The following is a 9380-nucleotide window of genomic DNA, read 5'->3' on the forward strand; positions in this document are numbered from 1 at the left end:
GTGCAGCTATACAATATGTAATCTAGTAAGCATTACATACTATGAACAAGAAATAACTCTGTATGGAACGTTTAAAAATTCCGAGTACTCGAGGAATATTACAAAGGGAAGTGAGAAATTTGGCCCGTATAAAAGGCAATTATCAATATTTGGACTTTTAACTTGAGATTTCCTTGCTAACGATATAAAAAAGTTCGCTTCTGTATGAAAAACATAATATTTTTTTCTGTATAATACAGGTAAAAACGAATACTAGTGTTCAAAAACCATTCGTCATTATGTATGTGTTTTATGGTACTGTTAAATTTGTTCTGTGGCATATACATTTATTGTAAAAGCTGCCGGAATGAACATTTTGCCTTAAAATGCATAAAATACAGGTATATGCAAAAGTACAGAGATGCAAACAAATATTTATTCAAAAGTAAGCAAGCATGTTTTTTTTTGTCTCCGCTTTATCTTCCGTGTACTTCTTAAGAGCAATATACACACACAAATTTCGTTGATATGAATATTACCTTGCCTTTACCTGCCACAGGTAACATGAATGGAATATTGCAGCTGCTCGCTATAACAACGGGAAACTTTTCTTCCGTAACTCCATCAGCCAGGTATACTGCCAAACCGTTACCTGCATCCTCCAGTAAGTAAAAGTTTGGTTGACCTCTTTTGAGAGTACCAAAAACAAACACGTTGTGTGTCATTGCTGGACATTAGTAAGTACTAAATATTCACAGATAACAGCTTGTCGTGTCATGCATTAAATTATTAAATTAACTCTTATCAACCGATGTTAGAAACGTGTACAGGCCGTTTGTTTTCTCGTTTGAATTGTTTTACATTGTCATATCGGGGCCTTTTATAGCTGACTATGCGGTATGGGCTTTGCTCATTGTTGAAGGCCGTACGGTGACCTATAGTTGTTAATGTCTGTGTCATTTTGGTCTCTTGTGGACAGTTGTATCATTGGCAATCATACCACATCTTCTTTTTTATACACACCAGATAAATTGTGCGGACTCGGACTTCTCTTAAACTAAGTTTATATATGCGTATTGTTGTGCGTTTGTTTTTTCTACATTGGCTAGAGGTATAGGGGGAGGATTGAGATCGTAAAAAACATGTTTAACCCCGCCGCATTTTTTGCGCCTGTCCCAAGTCAGGAGCCTCTAGTCTTTGTTAGTCTTGTATGATTTTTAGTTTTAGTTTCTTGTGTATAATTCGGAGTTTAGTATGACGTCCATTATCACTGAAGCCAGCTGAAGGACTCCTCCGGGTGCGGGAGTTTCACGCTTCATTGAAGACCCATTGGTAGCCATCGGCTGTTGTCTGCTCTATGGTCAGGTTATGGTCTGCTCTATGGTCGGGTTGTTGTCTCTTTTACACATTCCCAATTTCCATTCCCAATTTTATTAAGGTTCACAATGAAAGAACAACATAGGATCCGCAAGAAAAAAGATAATGTAAAAATTACTTTCTGAGTGAATTATACATTTATCACTTTTGGTACTTACTTTTTGTGTTTGTTTAGATACATCATAAAAAAGGACTGCTAAAACAAATCACAAATTGTATCGGCTAGCTTGATTGGCTGCAAAAGTGGTTTTTATATTAAGTGTAGTTTTATGGTCATTGTTCTCCCATATGTCAGTATTGAAATGTTTTCTTTAAGAAAAAGAAAATGGTTGCATAATGGTAAAAAAAACTAAGTAAACGTTTAACCGCGAGATATTTCGAAAATAAATAAGTTTCAAAGTTTCTGGAAAACAGAAAAAAAGACAATAATTTTTTTAAATTTTTATATAACGGAAAGCAAGCCTTATAACATGTTAAGCTTAGGTTTAACCGCGAGATATTTTAAAAAATAAAAGATTCCGGTAAACACAAAAAAAAACCAAACAAAAAACAATCAAATTCTTAAATCATAACAAAATGAAAGCCAGGAATAGAAAGTATAAAGACGGCTTTCTATAAAATAGATGCCTAATTTTTTGACAAAGTTCTGTACTTCATTAGTGCACGTACTCCTTGATTACCATGACAATTTGTGCATAATATATGTACTACACATCTTACATCTCAGTACAAATTAATGTTTGCACTCGAGATGTACCGCACAATATTGTAATAAATGACTAATAATTGTTTAATTGACCTTTTCTCTGAACCAAAGTTTAGAGATGTACTTCTATCAAAGTTTGAAATGCATTGTCCATGCTGTGTTACTTGTCTTTAGTTTTTTTTTCTATTTTAGTCTTTGAAATTAATATTTTTGATACTTATATGAAACATGAAGGTGATGTATGTATACTATAAGTAAAAAATAGTTGTTTTTTCAAAAGTTGAAGGCGTCACTTTTTACTCAATAATTGAGAGGAAAGAAAATATATAGTTAGTTACCCAAGTTTCAAACTAGCCTTTAAAATATTTTTTTTTGACTTATAGTATACATACATCACCTGTTATTCATGTTTCATATACGTATAGAAAATAGAAATATTTTAAGCAATATATTTTCAATTTTATGCAGGTATTTTTGGGGCACTTTATAGCTTGCTGTTCGGTGTTAACCAAGACTATATGTTGAAGGCCGTACTTTGACGTATAATGGTCGACTTTTATATATATTGTGACTTTGATGGAGAGTTTTCTCATTGGCACTCGTACCACATCTTTTTGTATCTATATAGTATCCTTTATTGCTACTTTGAATATTGTAGTGAGAGGACATCATCTATATAGATGAACGCGAAGTATTTTATAAGAAACTTCTATCAGTCAGAATCGTGTGAATAAAGGATCAAGTCTGCATATTTTACAATAGTTTATATTGTAATTCGGGGCGGCCTTCATCAGACTTCGTATTATTTATTTGAGTCCAATCCATTTTACTTTAAGTAAATACAATATTTTTGAACAAATTTACAAGTCGTCAAGATGTGTAGCGCAGTTTGTTCCATTTTGCGTTATTGCTTATTATCTTGAAAATCATAAGATTGAAAAAAAAAATTGAGATACAGATATGAAAAAAAACCCATGATAAGCAGCAACAGATGTAAATGTTGTCTATCTATCTGAAATAGTTGGTGGTTTATGCCCGAAAACGTCGATTTTTACCATTTTGATCAGAAATATAGAAGACAAAAAAAATTTGCAAGAACAAAGTTATCGACAACACAAGATGAACAAATACAATATATTTGAGAAATTTATAAAGTTTGGTATGAAAGATTTAAACTATCCTTACACTAGCTATTTTGAAACCTCGTTAAATGTTTCTTTACTGAAAAATGTATTTTTTCACGCGGAAAATATTTATTGAAATATATCTGTTAGTGACCAGTGCCGTTTCAACATACACATACACATCATTTAACTTTAAAAAAAATGACGACTTTTTTGATTCAGCAATCTGACATTCTTTAAAGATAATATATTTAGAGAATATGTTTATCGCACATACACAAATCCCCAGGAAGCAAAAACAGCTTTCAACTGTGGCAGGTGTACATGTGTATATGAAATTGTGTCTTTTCTAAATCGTGTCAGTAAATATACCATACATTTATTAAAAATAACTGTAAAAAATACATTTTCAAAAGATAAAACATCATTAAACTTTGTCAAATAATAAACTGATTACGTCTTTAGTTGATATTTAAAAGTAATCTAATATGAATATATATGTATATATATAGGAGGTCAATCACACACATATAAACACATGGGCAGATGACACTAACCCCTCGGAGAAAAAGTTTCAACTTTAAAAATTTGTAGATGTAAAAAAATGTTTATGGAGCCCTGTTGGTCTCACACAGATTATAAAGTGTCTTTTAAAGTCCTGCGCTGAAGATGTGTAAAGTCTAGCGCTGGAGATGTAAAGTCTAGCGCTAGAGATGTAAAGTCTAGCGCTGGAGATGTAAAGTCCAGCGCTGAAGATATAAAGTCTAGCGCTGGAGATGTAAAGTCCAGCGCTTGAGATTTAAAGTCTAGCGCTGGAGATGAAAAGTCAAGCGCTGAAGATGTAAAGTCTAGCGCTGGGATGTAAAGTCTAGCGCTGGAGATGTGTAAAATCTAGCGCTGGAGATATGCAAAGTCTAGCGCTGGAGATGTAAAGTCAAGCGCTGGAGATGTAATCTTCTACTTCAAAATTGCTTGGTCAATTGGAACCAAATTTTGCAGGAATGTGTATGGAGGGTCCTCTAAACAGATTCCTCATTTTGTGCCGATTGATTTTCAAACATAGCCACAACGGGCAATACTTGTTTCTGATTTGTCGAAATAAACATTTTTTTCCCTCTGAAACTACAAGGCCTATTGAACTGTTACTTGGTAGGAATGAAATATGGGAGGTTCTCTACAAAGATTTCACATTTTGTGCAATCAAACATGGCAGCCAATAATGCCATGGGCAATTATTTTTTCGAAATTTGAAATCATCTCCTGTCAAAGTATATTCAGTAACTGTAACTAAAATGGAAGGAATGATGTATAAAGATTTCGTGTTGATTCAACCTCAAACATAGCCACCATTACCGTGACCATGGGCAGTACCTGTCTCTGATTGGTCGAAATCAAAAAAATGTTTTCCTTTGAAACTACAATTCCCATTAAACTGTAACTTGGTGGGAATGGTGTATGGGAGGTCCTATACAAATATTCCTCATTTTATGCAGATTTGATTTAAAAAATGGTCGCCATGGGAAGTTCTTGCTTCTGATTGGTAGAAATAAAACTAAAGTATTGTCCTCTGAAACTACAAGGCCTAGTGTTTAAACCTTGAAAATACAGTCGACTCTCGTTATATCGAACACATGTACCGTATTCCTCATATTAAGCACCCCTGCCACTATAAGCACCCCCTACCTAGTTTTCCAACAAAAAATTAATAAGAGCCCTCTAAAATAACCGAAAAGTATCGTTTTTTTGCGTAGAAACGTCAGTATGTTTCTGTTTGTGGCATGAGTTTCAAACTGGAAACACAATTTAAATGGTAATTTTACTCCAGAAACAGTTTCGAAGCGGTAAAAATTCCGGATTTTGTCAATTTCAATAAGCGCTCCCTCTTTGGAATTTTGTTAGCGCCCTGGGCGCTTAATACGAGGAATATGGTAAGTCGAATTGTCGGATAACTCGAACAGAATGTTTGGACCATTTACTCCTGATTACTCGAATTTTTGGTTAAGTAGAAATAAATTCATCGGTCCCTTCGAGTTCCACATAACGAGAATCAACTGTATCATAATAGGAATGATGAATAAAGGGTCATCTACAATATCTCCTCGTATCCAATATGGCTTTCATGTGCTATGCCTTGGGACCAGGATCGGGTTACAGGAATAGCGACACAGGCTGAGATTCAAATTAGACCAAACCGTCAAATAAATTTGCCAAAACACACATTTTATTTTGTTCAAACTTTGCAATCTGTACTGACTCATTACAAAAAAAATTTATGATTGTGGTGCCAATTTTTAGAAATCAAAGATAGCTTCCGCAGCCAAACATAGTTTTGCGTAAAAATACTAATAAGTTCATTTAAACCAGGTGAACGATTACAGACTCTAGAGCTTTTGGTTAATCATACTTGGATACATTTATATATAGGTCACAGTATAATAATAGCTGAAGTGAATTCAAAGATGAGTTTTGTAAATAAATTTTTGTAGGAATTATGCATCTTGATAACTTTGAAAGCACTGGGTACTGTTTCACTAAAGGTCGTAAGAGTTACGACTGGCTGTAACTCTTACGACCTTTAGTGAAACGGTACCCTGGATTCCTGGTTTGTATATCTTCAACACTTGACTTTACATCTCCAGCGCAGGACTTTACATCTCCAGCGCTGGACTTTGCATCTCCAGAGTAGTACTTTACATCTCCAGCGCAGGACTTTGAATCTCCAGCGCTGGACTTTGAATCTCCAGCGCTTGACTTTACATCTTCAGCGCTAGACTTTACATCTCCAGCGCTTGACCTTACATTTCCAGCGCTTGACTTTACATCTTCAGCGCTTGACTTTACATCTCCAGCGCTTGACTTTACATCTCCAGCGCTTGACTTTACATATCCAGCGCCAGACTTTACATCTCCAGCGCTTGATTTTACATCTCCAGTGCTTGACTTTAGATCTGCAGCGCTGGTCTTTACATCTCCAGCGCTAGACTTTACATCTCCAACGCTGGACTTTACATCTCCAGCGCTAGACTTTACATCTTCAGCGCTGGACTTTACATCTCCAGCGCTAGACTTTATATCTCTAGCGCTAGACTTTACATCTCCAGCGCTAGACTTTACACATCTTCAGCGCAGGACCTTAAAAGACACTTTATCATCTGTGTGAGACCAACAGGACTCCGTACATCTTTTTTTTAATAAAGTGACACAAAAATAATCTTATCTTATCAACACTTTGCTATTGCTATGAAAGATGATAATGAAATTTTCATTGCATCTATGAAGATCTTTTAATATCTCAACCCTGTAATCGATGTCCAATGTGATGTAATGAATCACAAAAAACGACGAATGTCTAATTTCATTAAATCATCTATTTTTAAATTGATCTTTGTTTATATTATCTTTATCGTTTTGTCTTTTTGTGAAGTAGCTTGCCGAAACTATAACTGTTTTCTGATATTGTTATCAAAATTAAAGGACAAACACCAGATAAAGACAATAAGACAATTACAAACATCATATATAAAAATGCAAGTTTTGATCAATATTGGGCTATTATATATTCTTTAAAAAGAAAAAAACAGTCTAACCATTGAATTGCAAATCTGTCTTCAAATTTTCAGATTTAGGCAAATAACTAGACCGATTTTGTACTGTGATGGTACAATCCAAGATGGCGGTTTACCATGAATCTACCTTAAGGGGTAAATTCAGTAAATAAATATACGTCATCAGGGACCGCCCATTTAGGGGAGAGCTTTCTGTATAACACTGAAGTCATATGCTCTTCTGATTGGTAGATAATGTTTGTAATAAATATTTTTTGGCGGATGGATCAAAACTAGAGTTGAAAAAAAAAAAATGCTGAATGTAGTATTTTATTTTTCTACAGTGTTGAAAAGTAATGGGGGTCAGTATAGGAATTCAGTGGCGAATCTACATTGTTTGTAAACAAGGTCATGTGAATGCCCAAAAATGACGCATGGCACTATGTTTTTATTGTTGCAAAAGATAGGGCTACATTTGTACTTTCATGAATGTTATATGAAAGTTTCTAATTTCTAAAGGTAAATCAGGTATAAATTTAATTCCATGCATAGATTAGCATTAAAGTCAATGAGAGATTTTTTTTACTGAATTTACCCCTATAGTAAAATATGCACTCTTTCACGGTACTTATCCAAGGCCACACAATAATCAACAAACTCATTTCCTGTAAATGTTAATGTAATGGAAGGATTTTGGAACCATTTGAAGTTGTATTTTACACAAATTTCTATCTTAGCTGCGGCTATCAAGAATGCACTGAGTGTACTGTGAGAGGAAGCATTGGGTAGATGGTAAATATCAGATTTTGTGTGCAGATTGAAAGAAACAATAGAAATTACACTTTAGAGTTATGATATCAATGAAAGGCATACATATTCTCCCTATTACATCACATTTTGCACATATTTCTCTTCATAAAGTATATGAAATCATATGAAAAAAAACGGATTACCTCCCTTTGACATAGTAAATGTTTTTTTAGCTGTGTTCCCCATGTTAAGTTGTAGAACAAGTGGTAAATAAGCACTTTTGTAGTATTTTAACACTCGAATAATCTGACCGCATGAAGGTATTCATTTATTTTTACATAGGGCATTGAGTTTTTTTTATTTAAAAACTATACTAGACAACTTTTCATGATTACATGTCCTTCATCTAGGAAACTAGTGTTGAATAGTTTGTAATTGGATTTTTATGTTAAATAAATGCTTTTAAATATTCTAAATTGCTACTTTAATCTTCCAAATGCAAAGTTTGGTTATACTTAGTCTTATTTATTCATATTTGGCACTTTTTTCTACTTTAGTTCTGGCTCTCTAGTTTTGGCGAAGAATCCATCCTGATGTTGGGGTTACAGATATTTCTGCCGAGTGATTGTCAATGACATTTTATGAACTTTACAAGTAATTAAAACACAGATTTAGTATAATGAAACATAATTGTTGTTTTAGTTGGTATCAAACTGCTTAAAAAAGCCTTTGAAAAGTCTTGTTGTGGTCTTTTCAGGGTATTTAATCAAACACTTCCATATAATGAAAAATTTAACTAAGAGAACACCAAGTCTTTAGTTTCTAGGTGTACTTGCAATACTGACTAAAGTAAACACAGAAAACAATTCATATTTATTAAACCTAGTATTTTACACCATTCTTTTAAAAACAGTCAATGTGCAACTTTATATACCAAATATACATTGGCCGCAGTATGGGCTGTAGTATGAATTTTGCTTTATCTTTACAAATTCAGCATTTATGAATGTTGTATTGAAACTGGAACTTGAAAATTGGATACCTTACATGTTTATTACAAAAAAAGTGGGAAAAGAAGTAAAAAAGTCCCTTATAAGGAACGGACGACTATTAGAGATCGGGCTTCGATTTGAGTATTACATATATATTTGAGAAAATTTATGAAGTTTGATTTTAAAGATTTAAACGTACATAAAATAACCATCGTTACACAAGCTAATTAGAAACCTCGATAATAATAATAAACGTTTCTTTGTTGAAAAATTTGGGTTTTTTTTTTCACGCGGAAAACGTCCATTGAAAATAACTGTAAGATGCCAATGACATTTCGACTAATAAACACATATACACCATTAAATGATTTGTTTAAAAAAACTAATGACGGCTTTTGTTGATATTTAGCAATTTGATATTCTTTATAGATAATTTATATTTAGACAAAGTTTATCACACAAACACAGATCTCCAGGAAGCAAAAAAGATTTTAGCTGTGGCAGGTGTATACATACAATTTTGTCAATTCTAATACATGTTTGCGCGCAGTAAATTTACAATATATTTATTAAAATAACTGTTAGGAATGACATTTTCAAATGATAAAACATCATTATACTTTGCTCAATACTATTTTTGTATTAATGAATGGGTGTTTTTATAATGGCCCTGTTATATGTCCAAGGTCTGTAATAATGGTCGAGGAAGTCAGTAATGGCCCGAGGCAACGCCGAGGGCTATTAAAGATATCCGAGGCTATTATTACTGACCGAGGACATATAACAGGGCCATTATAAAAACACCCATTTCTTAATACATTTATCAACCAACTGAACAAAAGCGTATGTGTTGCTGCTAATTTGATGTACTGTCTTACTCTTTTAATGACAGTTTAGTTTGAACAAA

The sequence above is a fragment of the Mytilus edulis genome, chromosome 5, assembly GCF_963676685.1.
Source record: "Mytilus edulis chromosome 5, xbMytEdul2.2, whole genome shotgun sequence".
Taxonomy (NCBI): Eukaryota; Metazoa; Mollusca; class Bivalvia; order Mytilida; family Mytilidae; genus Mytilus; species Mytilus edulis.